We start from the raw sequence: 18,507 nt of genomic DNA on the forward strand, positions 1-18,507 counted from the left end.
TGGTGCAAATAGGATACCGCACAGGAGTGGAACGAGGGACACAGCGAGGTAAAAAGTAGCAGGGGGGGGGAGGGGGGAGGGAGGGGAAGATGGAAAGCAAAACTCCGCTTTCCTCCATAGAGATGAGTTTCGTTTCCTCACGCGGGCATCCTCCAAACATAGTGACGTCACACGCGGAGCCACCCTCGCCTATATAACGGAGGATCGCGCGGCCCCAGTGATGTATACCGGGGACTTGGACGCACCGAGACAGACGCGGTCAAACGGAGACAGAGGAAGGACGAGAAAAGTATCCAATTTATACGAAGATCCTACGAGGCACCTGGAACAGTAAGTCATCGTTCATTTATTCACGAACTGTACTTGTGGAATGTAAAACAAATGCTTTGTAAGCAAGCACCCTCCCTAAGTTGGATTCGGGGAGAGACTGCTTTGGTACAACATGTGCCCCGCCGCATTACTAATATGTCGACGTCGTCAATAGGACAGACCGTGTATTTGCGCGACAGACAAACGATTAAACACCTTTTTGTATTACAACGGGGATTTCAGGGCAGGTGGATGTGGGCTTGCGGTTATGTAGCTGAATGTTATTTTTTTTTATTTCAACAGTTTTTATTAGCAAATGTTATTATACATACGAAGGAGAGTTGAGGTCAAATCCCAGTGTCCCTAAAAAGGTGTTTGACCCTTTGCAACTCGCACTAACTCCATGGGGCAGATTTACAAGCCCCTTGGGCCACTTTTGCGTCATTTTTAAAATGACTAAAGTGGCACAAGGGGGTTGTAAATCTGCCCCAATCTGTTTATGTTTTCTAATCTGCTAAAACCGAGAATGCCCTAAATCAGGTTAATCAAAGAGCAATGGAAGTATAGAGAAACTGAACATGGAGGGGCAGATTTACAAGCCCCTTGCGCCACTTCTGCTTCATTTTTAACATGGCAAAAACAACTCAAAAGTGACGCAAGGGGATCTTGTAAATCTGCCCCGGACTTCTTTTATAGCAATGTGCACTCAACCATTATACTTTTTAGTTACTTTCTATTCTTTGTCTGATACATGTGTTGCTTGCAGAAAGCAATCTTTATTTTACTGCATAAGACACTTTTTGATTGTTTATGTCAAGACTCAAGTGCAAGCCTGAATCAAACATGGCCTCCAAATTGTATTTTTTTTTATCACATTGGTGTACTGTGCAGGGTTTAATATGTAATGGTTGTGTTATTACTAAGGTGGTCATGTACGTGATGTTGGTGGTGTGGCCGGGGTGGTGGTTCCAACCAGGTGCCTGCATACTCAAATGTAAATGTGTACGTGTCGTACACAAACCACCAAATTGCTCTTTATTCATCACACTGGGATGGCTTAATACCACACCACCACTGCCACTACCAGGATACCACCTCCAATTCCACAACCATCACAATTCAACTATCACCATGAATACCACACCACCACCAGTCCCAGACTCCCAGTACAGCCCATCAGTACCACTACCAGTACTACCACCACTAATACCACTTACACTAACATCACCAATAACATTACACTGCCACCAATACCACAACCAGTAACACCACATCACCACTAATTTCAGCACTGACAAACCACATATCAATATCACCACTCCCAATACCACGCAACAAGCACCAATAGCAAGCACTGGAAAAGCCAGCAGGTCTGTCTTCAATGTCCTTCTGCCTGAAAATATTTTCTGTATGCCAGTGTTTGCAGCGATGTCACAGTAAACCCAGGCCCATTGTCTTTGCCAGGGATTGCTTGTTAGGAAAGTTTGCACGGCTGCCATTTATTCTGTACCTGTCTTCGTGCTGCACCTCAGTTCTGTGATGCTGAAGCTTCATGAAACCTGTTCACAATACAAAAGCCGGACGGATTTTCATTGCCAGCGCGTGTTACTTTGAACAAAATGGAAAAATTAGAAAAAAAAACATAAAAGAGGCAGTAGAAATAAACATTCCATTGCCAAACATTCAAAGTTCCATGTTCAATTAAAGAAAAAGCACCTCCTGCATCCTTAATCACAGGGATTTCACCCCAGATTCCTGGCACCGAGAGAGGTTAAGGGGTGATGATAATTCTGAAGCATGGAAGGTGTGTAGCATTTATTTATATATGTGGGTGTTGCATAGCGCTGCTTAACACCCACGGAAGCCTCATAGCGCTCATGAAGGGGGTAGAAGGAGGAAGAAGAAAACAGGTTCACTCCATAAGAACAAGCCAGTCAACAATTTGAATGAGAGAGATGATTCTTCCATGGTTACAGAAGGGGAGCACCACCAGGGGCGGCCTTAGGCATGTGCAAGCTGTGCACCTGCACAGGGCCACCAAACCCCAGGGGCCACCACACCAATATATATCCTTAATATAATAATCCTCTGAGGATGGATACATATTTGCATGGCGGCCCCTGGCAGGGATTTGGCGGCCTCCGGCTCTGTTCCACTTCCAAACACCCTGACCCCCCACTCTTCACTGGCCTCCGCGCTCCACCTTGCCCGGACCACCTCTTCCGGGGCCCCCTACCTACGCTCCCTGCCCAGGGCCGCCATGAGCCTAGAGCCGCCCCTGGCACCACTCCCAGCACAATGAGGCATGCCGCGCATCTCTGCAGCAGGCAAGAGACGCCCAGCATCATGAAACTTTCATGATTATTTGCAGGACCTGGGCTGGAGCACTTTCAAGGGGCCCTTTCAACCTCATCATCAGGGCTAAAAAGTAAAAGTGAAAGTTTGACAAATTCCAACTTTCTTATTTAACCTCAAGGTATCCCGCCACCCTTTCTTACCCACCTGGATGGTTCATTTCTGTGACCTCTACAAAATCTGGATCCAAATGGCCAGGCCTTTGACAGAGGGTCTCTGCTTCTCACCAGAATCATCTCTACAAGTCCTTGACATCCTTGTTAGTTAATCCTTTTCTTTGGCTCCTCACAGCACAAGCTAAGATGTTTTGCACCTCGGTACCCTCAAGAAAACTTCTTCCGCTCTCGCCTTCTTTCTTACATTGGATGTGGACGACATTCTTCTATTGCCTTGGCTACATTTTAGCAATAGGGGATTTAACAGGCGTCAATGCATCCAGAATGGGGCCGCTCGCCTCCTTGTGAGAGTTTAAACAAGGGAATGTAGCTCTGCTGTTAATACGCTTCAGTGCCTCTTTGTTAGCTAGAGAATGACATTTGTGTCACTTTGCAAAGAGCATGGAGCCAGTCACTCTTACAGCCCTGCTTTATGATTTCCCAATGCATAAACTGCTCCAATACTGCTCACTGGCAGCACAAGAAAACTTACACTGCAGACAAAACAAACATTGGCACTGCTTTTAGGTCTGGCTTATAAATGAAGCGACTCTCAAGTCATGGATGAGTTTAGGCACTCAATAAGTCATAATTCTTGCACTCTGCCACTCAATCCTGGGCTCACTCATTCACCCACTAGCCCATTTTGAATTCACCCTCTTGCTAAACTACAATAACACTCACACAGGCCGAACAACATATGCAAGAATAAAAGTAGAAAAAAGAAAACATCGAGCCACCTAAATATGACGGGCATATGCTTGCATTAACAAATACAATTAACAAAGAAGCAGGTGGCCATTGTCCAAAGGTACAGTGTGTATTGTTGCTTTAAAGTTCCAGTTTGGCTACCATGTTTTGAAGCAATGTGTTGGCCATCTTGGAAGGGCAAAACATTGATACACTATCATTGAATGATGATTTCCTGGTTTAGATGCAGTGGGCATGTGGGAAATGGTACACTGGCGATGAAATTAGCAACAGGCCAGTTAGCTACTTGCACTGTCTGGGGAGCTGTAGTATGCTCTAAAAATAGGAAGAGGAGAAGGAAAGAAATTTAAACAGTACTACAAAAGGAGAAAAAGACCAACTTTCCCTGGCACTGAAGAACGCTCCTTTTTAGGATTTGTGCACCTGTAGTCAAGACACAAATGCCAATGACTAAAGTGAGCTGAGCCATTGCCCCATCCTATATGCAAGCAGAGTGCAAATGACACTCGTACAAACCAATGGCAAAGGAGGGCTGAGCCAAAGCCACTCTCTCTGTGTAGCAACCCTCAGGTATACCCTAATAAAGTTACAAACGTGGACAAAGTTACAGCTGTCAAAATAATATAAAATCCCTCCTAAAAGGCCCAAGGATTATCATAGTGGAAATCCTTTATTGCCACAGTTTGTCTGACTCAGTCACCAACACCAAAATCATTACCTACTCGAATGATTTGTTAAATTCTGTGTGACAAATGTATCGGCCTACAGGCTTTAGCACAGTGTAGTATCAATCCACCCATAAAAGCTTTTTGTCTTTAACACATGCTTTTCATATAGCATTAGAGTCCGATCTAGTAGGCTCTACCGGCCATTAAAGGCCCCCTCCAGCATTAAAGGCCCAAGCCGAAGGAGAGGACCTTTAACAAGGGAGCAGTACTTTGGTGACCGGTAGAGCCTCCTAGGAGGACTCTAAGGCTATTAGAACATTCTACCCCAGAGGGAAGAATGTTCTAATTGGTAAACACAAAGGCCTCTCAGAGCAGCAGCTGTGAATGAAAAACATTAGAATGTTGTTCTGCTTTTCTTCGTATGGTTTTGCACTTATCTGTTGTGTGTCTCGCTTAATATTTGCATAACGCCTAATTTAAAATATTTCTGTTTATATTCATTGCCTGTTTGTGTGGGGTTGTTTTTATAATTGGGTGGGATGGGTGGGAAAAAATGATCAAAAATTATCAATAAAGAATTGTTAAAAAAAAAAAAAAGAATGTTGTTCTGCGGGCTTGTACGGGCCCGTAGAAGCCCAGAGCACTCCATAGTTCTCAACATTCTAATGTTCTAATAATGAGTAAGTCAGGCCTCCTGGCTTTGCCATACCTTTCCATAATAAGCAAAATCAAACCTGCTGGAATCTGACATACCCTTTTCCACTAAGACCTATAGTCTTTATCACTGGCTTGACACCATAACAAACCAAGGCCCAGTGAAGTGTGCATACACTGGCAACCATCATACATACAGTGATACAAGTCTAAGTATGTATGAAATGACAGATGGCAAAACAAAATACAACCTCAAAACAGCCTAACAGGTACTCACACAGTCAAAATCTTCTATCCTCACGGTTTGTTAGAGGGGCTGACCAACATCAGCACCCTTGCATACTACGGTAATCTGAGATTTAATGAAATAAAATTAACAGCTCACTTCAACAAGGAACCATCCCTGACTCCCTCAAAGTTGGACAAGTCACACCTTTACTAAAGAAACCAACAGCCGACCCCACTGATCTAAACAATTACCGTCCTATTACTAACATTCCCACTCTCAACAAACTGTTGGAAAAATGCGTTAAACTACAATTGACAAAACACATAGAGCAGTTTGATCTCCTCAACCCTCATCAATCAGGCTTCCGAGCAAGTCACCGTACTGAGACTGCTATGACTCACATAATTGACGGCGCCCTACAAATTTTAGATCAAAACGATACCTGCCTCCTCATCCTACTTGATCTCTCTTCAGCATTCGACACTGTTAAACATGAGAACTTACTCGAACTTTTAAAAACAAGAATGGGTCTTTCTGGGACTGTTCTCCAGTGGTTCACTTCCTTTCTACACAACCGGTCTCAGAAATTCAAGAGCAACAACTTGATGTCCTCTCCAGTACCTGTATCGTTAGGTGTCCCCCAAGGATCCTCCCTATCCCCAGCATTGTTCAACCTAGTTATGGAGCCTCTCACCACCTTGCTACAAGCATCCAATGTACACTTTCACATGTACGCCGATGACACCCAACTATATCTCAAACTACAATCCCCCAAAGACATTATGCTTCTGAACTCAACGATCAGAAGCACCCAATCCTGGCTTGCCGATAACCACCTCAAACTCAATGCTCTGAAAACTGAGTTCCTTCTGATCTCACCTCCCGCGAAAATCTCTACCACTCAAACTTGGCTTAAGCACCTAACTGCACTCAATGTCCAACCGACCATCGTGGATTCAGCAAAATCTTTAGGCATAACACTTGACGCCAATCTCAACATACAGCAGCATATCAGCAAGGCAACTAAGGGAGCGAACTTCCAAATAAATACCTTGAGGAAACTTAAACCCTTCCTCCCAACCAAAGACTTCCAAACTGCAGTACAAGCACTAGTCATCCCTCGCATAGACTACGGTAGCATCGCCCTCTGCGAACTCCCCCTAACTACAACTGCACCCCTAAGAGCTTCGCTAAACGCGGCAGCGAGACTCATCTCTGGATCTAAAAAACACTCACATATTTCCCCTGACTTTAAATCCCTGAACTGTCTGCCTTTTGAAGCCAGAATACATCTGAAAATTGCCTGCATGACGCACAAGGCTGTACACCTGAACTCACCCGGGTACCTCACTCAGAAGCTGACAATTTCTGGCGGCTCCAGAACCACTAGAAGCACAAACAATCTTCTGCTGAAGCCTCGAAGATTCCGGAAGGAAAAAACTTACAAACGCTCCTTCTCAGGAATGGCGCCCAGGATCTGGAACTCACTCCCTCCTGAAACCAGGCTCATCTCCTCCACTCCTCTTTTTAAGAAAGAAGTAAAAGCTATCCTCATGGCTAAATACACTTGAACTATTACTTTGGACTTTTTAAGACTCTGCGCCGATCTGTACTACTTGTTTGATCTCTTTGCTCTTTTGTATTACTTGTATTATCGACTTACCTGATTGTCTATGCTCCCTCTTATTTGTACTATTTGTATTACTGACTTACCTGCCTGACTATGCTCCCTCTACCCTACCACTCACTTATTACCTACAATTACGCTATGCCCAAATGCCTGTTATGCACTCTCCTGTTCTTACCCCTTGTTTTTGTAAAGCGCTCTGATATCTGCAAAGATCATGTTCGCGCTATATAAAACTTTCAAAATAAATAAATAAAACAAATGCTTTTCACACTAAATAAGCCAGGTCCACTTAATCAGATCACATCAGATCTACGTCTTCAGACATAACTTGCCAGAACAAGCCAATCAGGCCTATAGCCTGTGCAGCATACTCTTTCCCACAAGGTAACAAAGCTATAGAGTTATAAAGTTACAAATATTTCGAAAATTGAAGTTGGCAAAGCAAAACACAATCTCTTAAGAGGGCCTAACAATGGTTATAAAAGACCAAATGTTTTATCTCTAAGGTTTGTTAGAGGGGGTAACCTCTTCCAAAAACCTTACTTACTATGGTAATCTTTGATTACATGAACCAAAACACCGCTCTGAAGCATTCAAAATAGCTCCGCAATAGCAGGTTATACCAGACAATAAAGACCTGCTCCAGCATTAACACCTTAGCTGCGGCTGGGAATCCGCGCCGGTGCTGGACATTTCGATCGCAGGCGTGGTCATGACGGCTCCCAGCTGTCATCAGCAAATGCCCACCGTGACTCATGACGACTGGGAGCCGTCATCCGCACTGAAGGGGTTAAAGACCTTCAACAAGGGAGTGGGCCTTTAATGGCCAATACAGCCCAGCTACGGCAGGTTATAAAGCTATGAGAGCATTCCGCCCCATCAGCGCAGAACATTCTAATTTACACAATTGCCCTGAAGGGGCGAAATGTTCTAATAGCTTTATAGCCCACCGTAGCTGGTTGATACCGGACATTAAAGGCCTGCTCACTTGTTGAAGGCCCTCACCTTTGGCTCTTGTCTTTAACACCGGAGCAGGCTTTTAATGGCCAGTATAGCCCTCTACGGCGGGCTATACAGCTATAATAATAATAATAATCTACCCATAAATGCATATTGATTTAAAACATGTGCAACACTTTTACTGAAGCACTCAATATAAAGTATTGTAGTATTGCTACCAATCGTGGTTCGCCTGTCCACAGTCTTCTCAAGTGTGAGATGGAGAATACTCTGGACAGTGGGGGTATCATATCCCCTCTTGACGGACACAATCTGGACCACAACCGGTAGTAGTATACCACAGACCTCTGAGATTGGATTACTGCATCCAGACTGCATATTCTTGGACTCTAATTGTACAGTCTGGACTACTTTACTTTACTTTATTATACAGTTAATAAAAACCGTAATGTACAAACATAGCAATACATGATAGAATAAAATTTTAAAATGTATAAAATCATGGTCAGATTCTTAGTGTTGAGCATTATGCAGTGCGGTTAAAATAATATTAACAAACTTCCCAGCTCTTGCTAGGGCCTGGGCTGAATTGTTACTAAAACACAAAGCCGATGCTTCCCTACAATGTCTCAGTGACTGTTCCCGGAAAACAGGAATCAGTAAGCGGCGTTGGTCGGTAGCAAAGAATGGGCAGCAGCATAACAGGTGGAGCCAGGACTCATGTATGTAATTGCAAAGCCTGCAAATGGGCTGCTCATTCCACCAGGCCCACTGCGGATTGAAGTCAAAAATTGGTAGGGCTAGCAGCCTCATGTATAGTATTTTGTTGCGAGTCTGGGGATTAAGGGAATAGTTAAAATATGGTTGAGGTTTCCCCTTGATATATGATTCATTCAAAGCTATGAAAGTACATTTTTAGAGAGCCCAGCAACGTCTGTCTGGAATGAAACTGAAATGATTTGATTTGTTATTGTTTTTTTCCACATTCACAGTGGGATGGTTGGGTTAGTGAGGGAGGTGGCTTCAATCTTTAGTGTGGAAATGACATGGTGCAACTGTTTGTGCCAAGGGGAATGTTCATCCTTGAACGCAGCTTGTAATTGTTCTTTCAAAGATTGTCCTGGTGCTCGTAAGGTGTGAATGTAAAATGTAATTAAGTCTCCCAGGCAATAGAGGTTTGCGCATGTCAGGCCCAGCTCAAGTGTCATCCTCGACCTCCTTGCGTGTTGCGGGACAGAGAAGATTTTCTTGTAGGCTTTTATTTGTAAGTTTCCCAGAAATACATCCATTTTTCCGGGGAAGGCCAGGTGGCCGTAGGTCACTGCAGGTAGTAGTTTGACCCGTAGCACCCTTAGGATTGGTTCGGCTGAAGGGCTGTGCAAGTGACGGTTCAAGCGCCGCAGGCTGTGAATGATCCCCATGCCCTTAGACCTTAAGTGTCTAAGGTGTGCTGCTTGGTTTGCCCTAACGTTAAACCAGACTCCTAAGTAGTTGTAGCTGGTGCAGGTCGCTATTTGTGATCCCCCTGCTCTCCAAGTAAGATTTTTCCTTTTTTTGTAGTTCCCAAAGATCAAGATTTTGGTTTTGGATTCATTCATCAAAAGATGGTTCTTTGTATTGTACTTATTGAGAGCGGTGAGTGATCTTTGCAGTCCGATTTTTGTGTGGTCCATGATAATAATATCATCGGCATATTGCATTGTCTGTAGTCGTATCCCGCCCAGTTTTGGGGCGGCCAGGGCTGCGCCTGCCAGTTCTTTTGGTGAGTCGGCAGTGTAGAGATTGAATACTAGCGGGGCTAGTACACAGCCTTGTTTTAGGCCGTTTTTAGTTGCAATTTTTTGGGATAATGTTTGTGCACTTGTTTTGATCCTAACCCAAGTTTTATGATGTAAAGATATCAGAGCTGACAGAAGAGGAGATGGTATCCCCCAGGAATTTAATTTGTGCCACAGCGTCCCTCGATTGACTCTGTCGAAGGCTGCGCTATAGTCCACGAAGCAGTAGAATAGAGGTAGCTGGTTGGCCAGGGTGGCTCTCCCCGACAGGTAGGACAGTGCTATTATGTTGTCCATCGTGGAGCAGCCCGCTCTAAAGCCTGACTGGGAGTGAGGCAAGATGTTGTTTTCGCTGGCCCAATTTTCAAGTTCCGTCAGTAAAACACGGGCGTAGGCTTTGGCTTCAATGTCCAACAAGGCTATTAATCTATAGTTGGCCGAGTTTGAGTGTTTGCCCTTTTTATATATTGGGTGTAGTATTGAGCCCTGCCAAGAAGGTGGAATTGTGGCTGTGAGGAAAGCATGTCCAAAGAGGGGAGTAAGGAGTTATGCCCAAAACTGCCAAAATGTTTTAAAGACTGCTGCAGGTATTCCGTTTGGCCCTGGCGTCCCATCGTTCTTCATGCGGCTGATGATCTTGCTTACTGCGATTTCAGATATGGCCAGGCCCGGGATATTTCCATTGAGTGGAGCTTGGGGCGGGGAGGGGGGTGACAGCTCCCCTACCCCGCCGTTATAAAGCTGGTTGATGTGCTCCACCCATACGTTCTCAGGAACCCCGTTTTCTTTAGTCTAGCCATTGTTACTGAGCTGGTTGATGTATCTCCAGAATCGGGCCGAATTTTTTTCTTTTAAGAGGGAGAACATTTTTAACCAGGCTTCCTCTATGCGTTTGATCAGTTGGGCCCATGCGCGTTTCTTGCTGGCTGCTCGATGTGGCCCTTTTGTGGTTCGCTGGGCTGCTCTTTCTACTTTTTTCTTCCTTCTTTTTTCCAAATGCTTTTCACACTAAATAAGCCAGGTCCACTTAATCAGATCACATAAGATCTACATCTTCTGACATAACTTGCCAGAACAAGCCAATCAGGCCTATAGCCTGTGCAGCGTACTCTTTCCCACAAGGTAACAAAGCTATAGAGTTATAAAGTTACGAATATTTAAAAAATTGAAGTTGGCAAAGCAAAACACAATCTCTTAAGAGGGCCTAACAATGGTTATAAAAGACCAAATGTTTTATCTCTAAGGTTTGTTAGAGGGGGTAACCTCTTCCAAAAACCTTACTTACTATGGCAGTCTTTGATTACATGAACCAAAACACCGCTCTGAAGCATTCAAAATAGCTCAGCCGTAGCAGGTTATACCAGACATTAAAGACCCGCTCCAGCATTAACGCCTTAGCTGCGGCTGGAATTCCGCGCCGGCGCTGGACATTCCGATCGCGGGCGTGGTCATGATGGCTCCCAGCTGTCATCAGCAAACGCCCACCGTGACTCATGACGACTGGGAGCCGTCATCAGCACCGAAGGGGTTAAAGACCTGAGATGAAAGCGAGGACCTTCAACAAGGGAGTGGGCCTTTAATGGCCAATACAGCCCTGCTACGGCAGGTTATAAAGCTATGAGAGCATTACGCCCCCTCAGCGCAGAACATTCTAATTTACACAATTGCCCTGAAGGGGCGGAATGTTCTAATAGCTTTATAGCCCACCGTAGCTGGTTGATACCGGACATTAAAGCCTGCTCACTTGTTGAAGGCCCTCACCTTTGGCTCTTGTCTTTACCACTGGAGAAGGCTTGTAATGGCCAGTATAGCCCTCTACGGCGGGCTATACAGCTATAATAATAATAATAATCTACCCATAAATACATATTGATTTAAAACATGTGCAACACTTTTACTGAAGCACTCAATATAAAGTATTGTGGTATTGCTACCAATCGTGGTTCACCTGTCCACACTCTTCTCCAGTGTGAGATGAAGAATACTCTGGACAGTGGGGGTATCATAGCTCCTCTTGACGGACACAATCTGGACCACAACCGGTAGCAGTATACCACAGACCTCTGAGATTGGATTACTGCATCCAGACTGCATATTCTTGGACTCTATTTGTACAGTCTGGACTACTTTATATTGAGTACTTTGGGAAAAAGTGTTGCAGAATTGTAGCCCTAGAATTTTGCTTCTAGGACTATTAGTGCACCCCTGGTTGGTTTAACATGTGAGCACCGTTGATTACTGTATATAGCTTAAATTTAGTACACCCCTTCAAAGTAATAGCCACCATTGCTTTGCTTTTTGATTTAACACATGCTTTTCACAATAAATATGTCAGGCCTGCTGCCAGTATCATGACTTTTTATAATAAACAGCTCAGGCCTGTAGCCTTTTCACTGGCTTTTCACCATATGTTATGTTATGTTAAAAATATTTCTGAAGTGCTCGTTCACCTACGGTTTCTTGGCTTTGAGCGGAGACGAATGCAAAACAAACTCAGAGGGTTCATAAATTGTAAGCCTGGGCAAAAAGCCATGTTTTGAGGGGATTTCCTGAAATAGAGATAGGAGGTGGCTAGGCGTAAATCCGGGGTAAGGGAGTTCCAAAATTGTGGCTTCAGAGCCGAGAACCTTAGACCGCTGTATTTTTTCCATTTAAATGGGCAGGGAGTCAGTAAGTTCATGTTAGATGAGCGTAGCTCGCGGGTGGGGACATATTGCTGTATCTTGGTGGAGATAAAAGCCGGTCCATGGTCCGAGAGGGCCTTGTAGGTCATGCAGCCAAGTTTAAAGAGGCAGCGTTGAGTCATGGGGAGTCAATGAAGGCTCTTGAGCAATGGTTTCACATGGTGAGATTTTGTCTGGCCATAAACAAGCCTTGCGGCTTTGTTCTGCACTAGTTGAAGCTTGCGTGATTGATAAGCTGGAGTGCCAGAGTACAAAGAGTTGGTTTAGTCAATACGCAACATAACCAGGGCAGAATAACTTGGATCAAAGCCTTGGCGGTTAGGAATCTACTTATTTTCCAAATTCTTTGCAAGTGGAAGAAGCAAGCGGATACCACTGAGTTTATCTGGGCCTTCATGGTGAGATTGTTGCTGATAATGATACCTAGGCTTTTACACGAGCTGGCTGGGGAAGGTGGACAACCCAGAGATTGAGGCCGACAGTTGGAGTTCCAAGGGTTGGCTAGGTCCCGAGTAAGGACCAGCTCGGTTTTATTAGGGTTAAGATTGAGCTGATTTGAATTCATCCAGTTGCTGATGAAAGTCATGGTGGATTGAAAATTCTCCAGAGAAGAGGGCGATGAGTCAATGTTAAAGACTAGCTGGAGGTCGTCCGCATAGTTGAAGGTGACGACTTCCCTCTTGCGAAAGGCCAGGATCAGAGGAAAGACATACAAATTGAAAAGAAGAGGGGAGAGAGATGACCCCTGTGGAACCCCACAGGTCAGTCTTCTTTTCTCTGAGGAAAAATTGGCAAGGCAAACCGATTGATAGCGGTCGTTAAGGAAAGAGGTTATCCACTTTAGTGGAAGACCCCGGACCCGGCGGTCTCGACTCGGTCGACGAAGAAATTATGGTCGACGGTGTCGAAAGCCGCCGAAAGATCCAGAGGCACTAGGGCCTGCGTGATGTTCTGATCTGCCCCCTTCCTTAGTTCATCAAGACCAGCCAAAACAACAGACTCAGTAGAATGTTCAGGTCTGAAGCCTGCTTGGTGTGAATCAAGGTAGTGAGTGTGCTCTACAAAAGTACTCAAGCAGTTCACAACATGGGCCTCTAGAATTTTACCCAGGTAGGGCAGCAGCGATATGGGGCGGAAGTTGCTGGGAGTTAGCGGATCAGAACCTGTTTTCTTCAAGACAGGAACGATTTCCGCACTCTTAAAGAGATTGGGGACAATACCCTTGGTGAGGGAGTTGTTAAGGAGCAACAGGGGGGGTTTGGAATAGTGGAGAAAGACTTCCCGAGCGATGTGAGGAGGACAGCTGTCGGTTGGAGAGCCAGTGTCAACCCTGTTGGGTAGGGAAAAAAAGATCTCCTGAGTGGCAACGATGGTGGCAATTTTTTCAATAAAATAAGTGTTGATGGAGTCGCACAGAGATTGTGAAGAGATGGGCTTAACTGTGACACGGTCAGGTTTGACAAGTTTGTCCACAATGGAGAAGATCTCTTTTGCTTTATTAGTTGAATCTAAAATTTTCGAGGAGAAGTATTCCGTTTTGCTCCTGAGGATAGTGCTTTTGTACTCTTTGAGGGGGAATGTGAAAGTTGCCTTTTTAACCAGGCAATAGTCCTGTCTCCACTTGCGTTCAAACTGGCGCAGAGCTAGTTTATTTTCCCTCAGGGTGTCGGAGAACCACCGTTGGGCATCATGGGGCCTTTTATTTTTAATTCTCTTCAGGGGTGCTAATCTGTCTCTAGCCAATTCCAGTCAGGCGTTGATGTGTTCCGCCTGAGTGTGAGGGGATGTCAGATGCCCAGAAGGCATAGAAGTATCGGGCATAGAAGTAGCTAAAAGAGAGCATAATGCTGTCATGTCTACCCGACTCCAGTGTCTAGCCATATTGGTCTCGGGGGGAGAGGCTTTGACAGGAAGGGAACCTGGAATAGAAAAGGAAATGCTATGGTGGTCTGACCATGAGCAAGGGAGGATTTGTAGATTGGTCAACTCGAGATTAGATGTCCATACCTGGTCAAGGATATGTCCTTTAATATGTGTTGCTACCTTGATGTGCTGGGTATAGTTCATTCCTGTAAGTAGATCAGTAAATTCAGCCGAGCAGGGGCTTTCCCCCACATCATGTGGCCAATAGTTAAAGTCACCGATGATCAACACTCTTGCATGATTTATGGCCATTTCCGCAATAGCGTTACCAAATGACTGCGAAAATGTGGCATTTGGAGAGGAGGTCTATATAGGAGCGCACAGATGAAAGGGGAAAGATTGTATTCAAATTTGAGAAGAGTCTGTCAACAGAAGAAATGCCTAATATGGTTAAAGAGGTGAATTTATGTGCCTATGATATTATGGCAGCAACCCCTCCTCCCACTTTGTTCTCTGACCTATTAGTCTGGAGGATGTAGTAGTTATCAGGGATAGCTGCTAAAATGTTGGGACTGGATTCAGCTGTTAGCCAGGTTTCTGATAGTAGAAGCATGTCTGGTTTGCTGGTATCTAAGAGATAAAAAATCTCTAGTTGATGCTTCACTATTGAGCGTGTGTCAAGGTAGCAGATTGATATTTTATCCTGTCCCGAGCAGGCAGTGGGGGTCGGGATTGTGGGGATTGTGTCCTTGCTAGTGGCCGTTGGCTCTTGATCAAGTGGTTTGACCAAGGATCTACAAGCAACATCCTTGTGGGACAGAATCCCTAGCTTATCTAGAGTGCCCAGGATGAAAGGGTTGATGGCCCAATTTCCCTGGAAAGAACTAAGCTCTGATGCGGAGTAGTGTACAAAATGGGCATAGTGCATGGCCACGGCCGGCCGCGGACGGGCTCATATGAGCTTAGCTTCGGCGCGCCAGCGTCGCGTCCGCTGCACAACGACAAAGTCATGGGCTGATATAGGCTGCAAGCGCGGCGCTAGTCGCGGCGCTCCGCCCCCAACAGCCACAGAAGAGATAATGTTTCACCTGCACCCTCCACTACAATCGGGGAAGCACCGTGGTGGACCGAGGTGCGGGCGGCAAAGCACAGATAAAATACAAGTAAGCACAAGTTAAAAGTAAAAGTACACGAGAGCAATGTTCCAAGAGTTTTAAAAGCAAGCGGTGTGCTGTTAATTCAAGCTGAGCACAGAGCCTATCATCAAGACTTATACAATTAAGTATCCGCTGCAAATGTCAGTGCACGTCCACTGCTACCTTAACCAATTCAGTCCACCTATTCTAAGCATGAGCTTTCCATGAAAGCAAAAAATGCAATATAAGCACTCTTTTCAGCAAAAGCACACAGCCTTTACCCAATCAAATACTAAGCAAATGCTGTACAACAGCACATGAACAGGCCCTAAGCCCCTCTCTCTCATTAGTGCTCCTGAAAGCTCTTTTTCTGCACTGGTCTGGCGATGGCTGCACTAAAACAAAGATTCCAAAACACAGACCTTCTAAGTATCTCTCTCTGAAAGTATCCGCTTGCACCTTATCGCACTATCAAGCGGTTGCCATCAAATATGATAGGACCAGAGGTAGAATACTAAAGTAACCCAGTCTTTGAGTAAGTGGGAAGTCACTTTCTCTTGATGTAGGTATTAAATGGATAACATATTTGTCGGTAATTATATTTCAAATATTGAGATTTTGGCAGACTATATTCTGGAGTTTACAGTTCATAAGCTGAATGCAAACAATTGGACATTTCATTGTTATTCAAAGAGAATTGACTGAATCTCAGAAGTGCCTGAATGATCAGGTGCAGACCTCTTCAACTTTTTCCACTTCCACTATGGACCCGAGGAGCTCTTCAGTTTCCCATAGCAGTTTATGTTTGAGTTTCCTGTTGGAGTAAGAGATGTATTAGCACAAATCCACTTAAGTTTCATGAGCAGGGATATTTAAATTCCAATTTCAGAGAGAGCGAGAGTAATCGCTTCTTGGAGATTTGAATCAACATCAAGCAGAGGGATATTGCCAGACAATACAAACAGAAGCAGATGCGATTGAACTATTTTACCTATAGTAGGGTGTAGGAAAAAGATTGAATAGAATTGATAGGGAATATTAAGTTTTTGTGACTTGACTGGTATGACTGGAGGCGGACACAGATAAATAATATAAGCCATGATGTATGTTTGTGAGGTCGTATGACTCAGTCCTCGTAGGAAGAGCAGATAAATGAGACCCTGTATAGTTAACATTGATATGGTTGTGCACAGATGTACGCAAAAGTTATCCTTCAGGTATGAGAAGAAGGAACATGCGGTTTTTACATACGAGGTCCCATACAGCTGATGTAGTTTTGGTTGTGCACAGATCTGCATATACTGCAGGTTTATATTCTGTAAATGTGATGTGACTATAGCTGAGCATAGACACAGGCATTCAATATGTCCTTTTATAACCATTTGTCTCTTTCTCCTTCAGGCGATGTTGCTGCACGTGAAATTCCTCACGGGAACCGTCTATACTTTGGATATTAATCCCTCCATCTCTATCTCAGCTTTTAAAGCTCAGGTGGCCAGCAAGACTGGCGTACCCACCTACCAGCAGAAACTGGGGTTCCAGAATGGAGGGTACGTGGAGCTTCAGGACAAGGCTCAGCTGTCAGAGTATAAGCTATCACCAGGAGACACTGTGCTGCTAGTGGTGAAAGACGATGTTCCTTTTGAAGTGTCTCTGATGACAGACAAGGGCCGCAAGTCGCCATATACCATTAGCCCATCAGAGGGCGTCAGCGAGTTCAAGGCTCAAATTCAAGAGCGGGAGAGAGTCCAGGTTTCACAGTTTTGGCTTTGCTATGACTCGACGACGCTGGAAGATGGAAGGAACCTTGGAGAGTACAACATTGTCCCTGGAGGGACTATCTACATGAACCTTCGTCTACGTGGGGGTTAATGGAAGTCCACTTTCCACATGGAGGAGCTGAAAGAAGAATGAAACCATCAACTACCCCTGTGATATTGAATGCACCATCTCTTGACTGCACATCACATCCTCTATCCATTGTGGCTCTAATATAGAAACTCTTAGAAACTTTTTTAAAGAGGCATTATCACTTGTGTATGTCTACAGGGACAGCTTTGCTGTTATCTGCTCCACCTCCTTGCTGCCATCTTTAAAGTGACTTAGCACCTTTGCTTTTGGTGTACATGTTTACTTCCTTTCTCTAAACATAATAGCATCTACATGCTGGCAACTATGTTGTCTAACTTCTACAACTTGTAACCCTACCCTTCCCCTGTAGGCTGCTTTGTCTTGGTGGGGTGGAGTGAGAAATAACTGGAGGATTTGGCGGTATCATTGGGGAAACAGAGGGGAATTAGAGACCAAAGAAGAAATGGAGCACTGCCCTGAGTAATGGAGAACTGGAATGGCAGTAGGGGAGACGAGAGAAAATGTAAACTGAAGACTTCAACACAATCAAAGGGGCATAGGGAGCATGTTGAATATACTGCAGAATAGACTACGATAGAGAGAAATGGGGAGTTGAGGCAAAGTGGCAAAGAGATAAACGGTCACGGGGGTATGGGAAACAAGACTGTGGTATTGTTGAAATACAGTGGATAGAGGTAATGTTTACAAATAAGAGGAGAGCAGAGTAAAACACAGCTGCTACAAGGAGTAGTCTAAGGCACGCAGGGAGACATTCGATGGAGGACGAGAGGGCAATGCCTGATTGTGCTTCAGAAGAAAGGAGCTGTTACTGAGAGTTTGAAGCCTTGTGAAGAAGTCCACAAAGTGCTGCTCTGTACAGATTCTCGTTGTTGAACTCTGTCAAACTAATGTAAGGTACTAAAAGAGTGAAATAAATATATTCTAATGTAAGGTATCAAAAGAGTGAAATAAGTATATTCTAATGTAAGGTACCAAAAGAGTGAAATAAATATATTCTAATCTAAGCTCTAGTTCTGTTGTGACAGCTATTTTTGGACACCATTTCTTCAAGTTGCAGTTGTATTTTATGTTCTTGCCACACACAGAAAGCTTTGTGGGCTCTCCAGGACCCTCACGGGTGGCCAGATTTTGTGGGAGGCACCTTTATTTATTTACGTATTCCATATTTGGTTTCCATCTGTTTCCTTGCAAAGAACACCCATGCAACACTCGAGTCGAGTGTTTCTTAAGAAAAACACTAAAGTGGACCACTGTGGAATGAAAATGGCTACACCTCAGAATCCGAGACCCATCACCTGCTTCAGGGGTAGAAGGGGTATTTGGTGGTCTAACTCCTTAGGAATCTCTCAAGTATCTTTAGACTGGTGTACATGAGTCCTGGTACAGGGAGAAGACGGGGATGCGGTTTTCTGCTACCCAGGGCCTCACTGAACACTGAGCCAGGCCTAAACTGACTACTACAGTTTTTCATGGCCTGTGTGACTCAAGGGCAGTAAGCAAATC

At 44.6% G+C, this 18,507-nt stretch overlaps 1 pseudogene across 1 annotated transcript; it reads left to right on the forward strand.

The window, feature by feature from the left end:
* The first annotated feature begins 235 nt into the window (after positions 1–235).
* LOC147679614 (ubiquitin-like protein ISG15 pseudogene) lies at positions 236–18,005 on the forward strand (annotated as a pseudogene). Its single transcript, XR_015300893.1, has 2 exons — positions 236–330; positions 16,534–18,005. The product of XR_015300893.1 is annotated as a ubiquitin-like protein ISG15 pseudogene (transcript).
* The last annotated feature ends 502 nt before the right edge of the window (positions 18,006–18,507 follow it).

The sequence above is a fragment of the Lissotriton vulgaris genome, chromosome 11 (assembly GCF_964263255.1).
Source record: "Lissotriton vulgaris chromosome 11, aLisVul1.2, whole genome shotgun sequence".
Lineage (NCBI taxonomy): Eukaryota > Metazoa > Chordata > Amphibia > Caudata > Salamandridae > Lissotriton > Lissotriton vulgaris.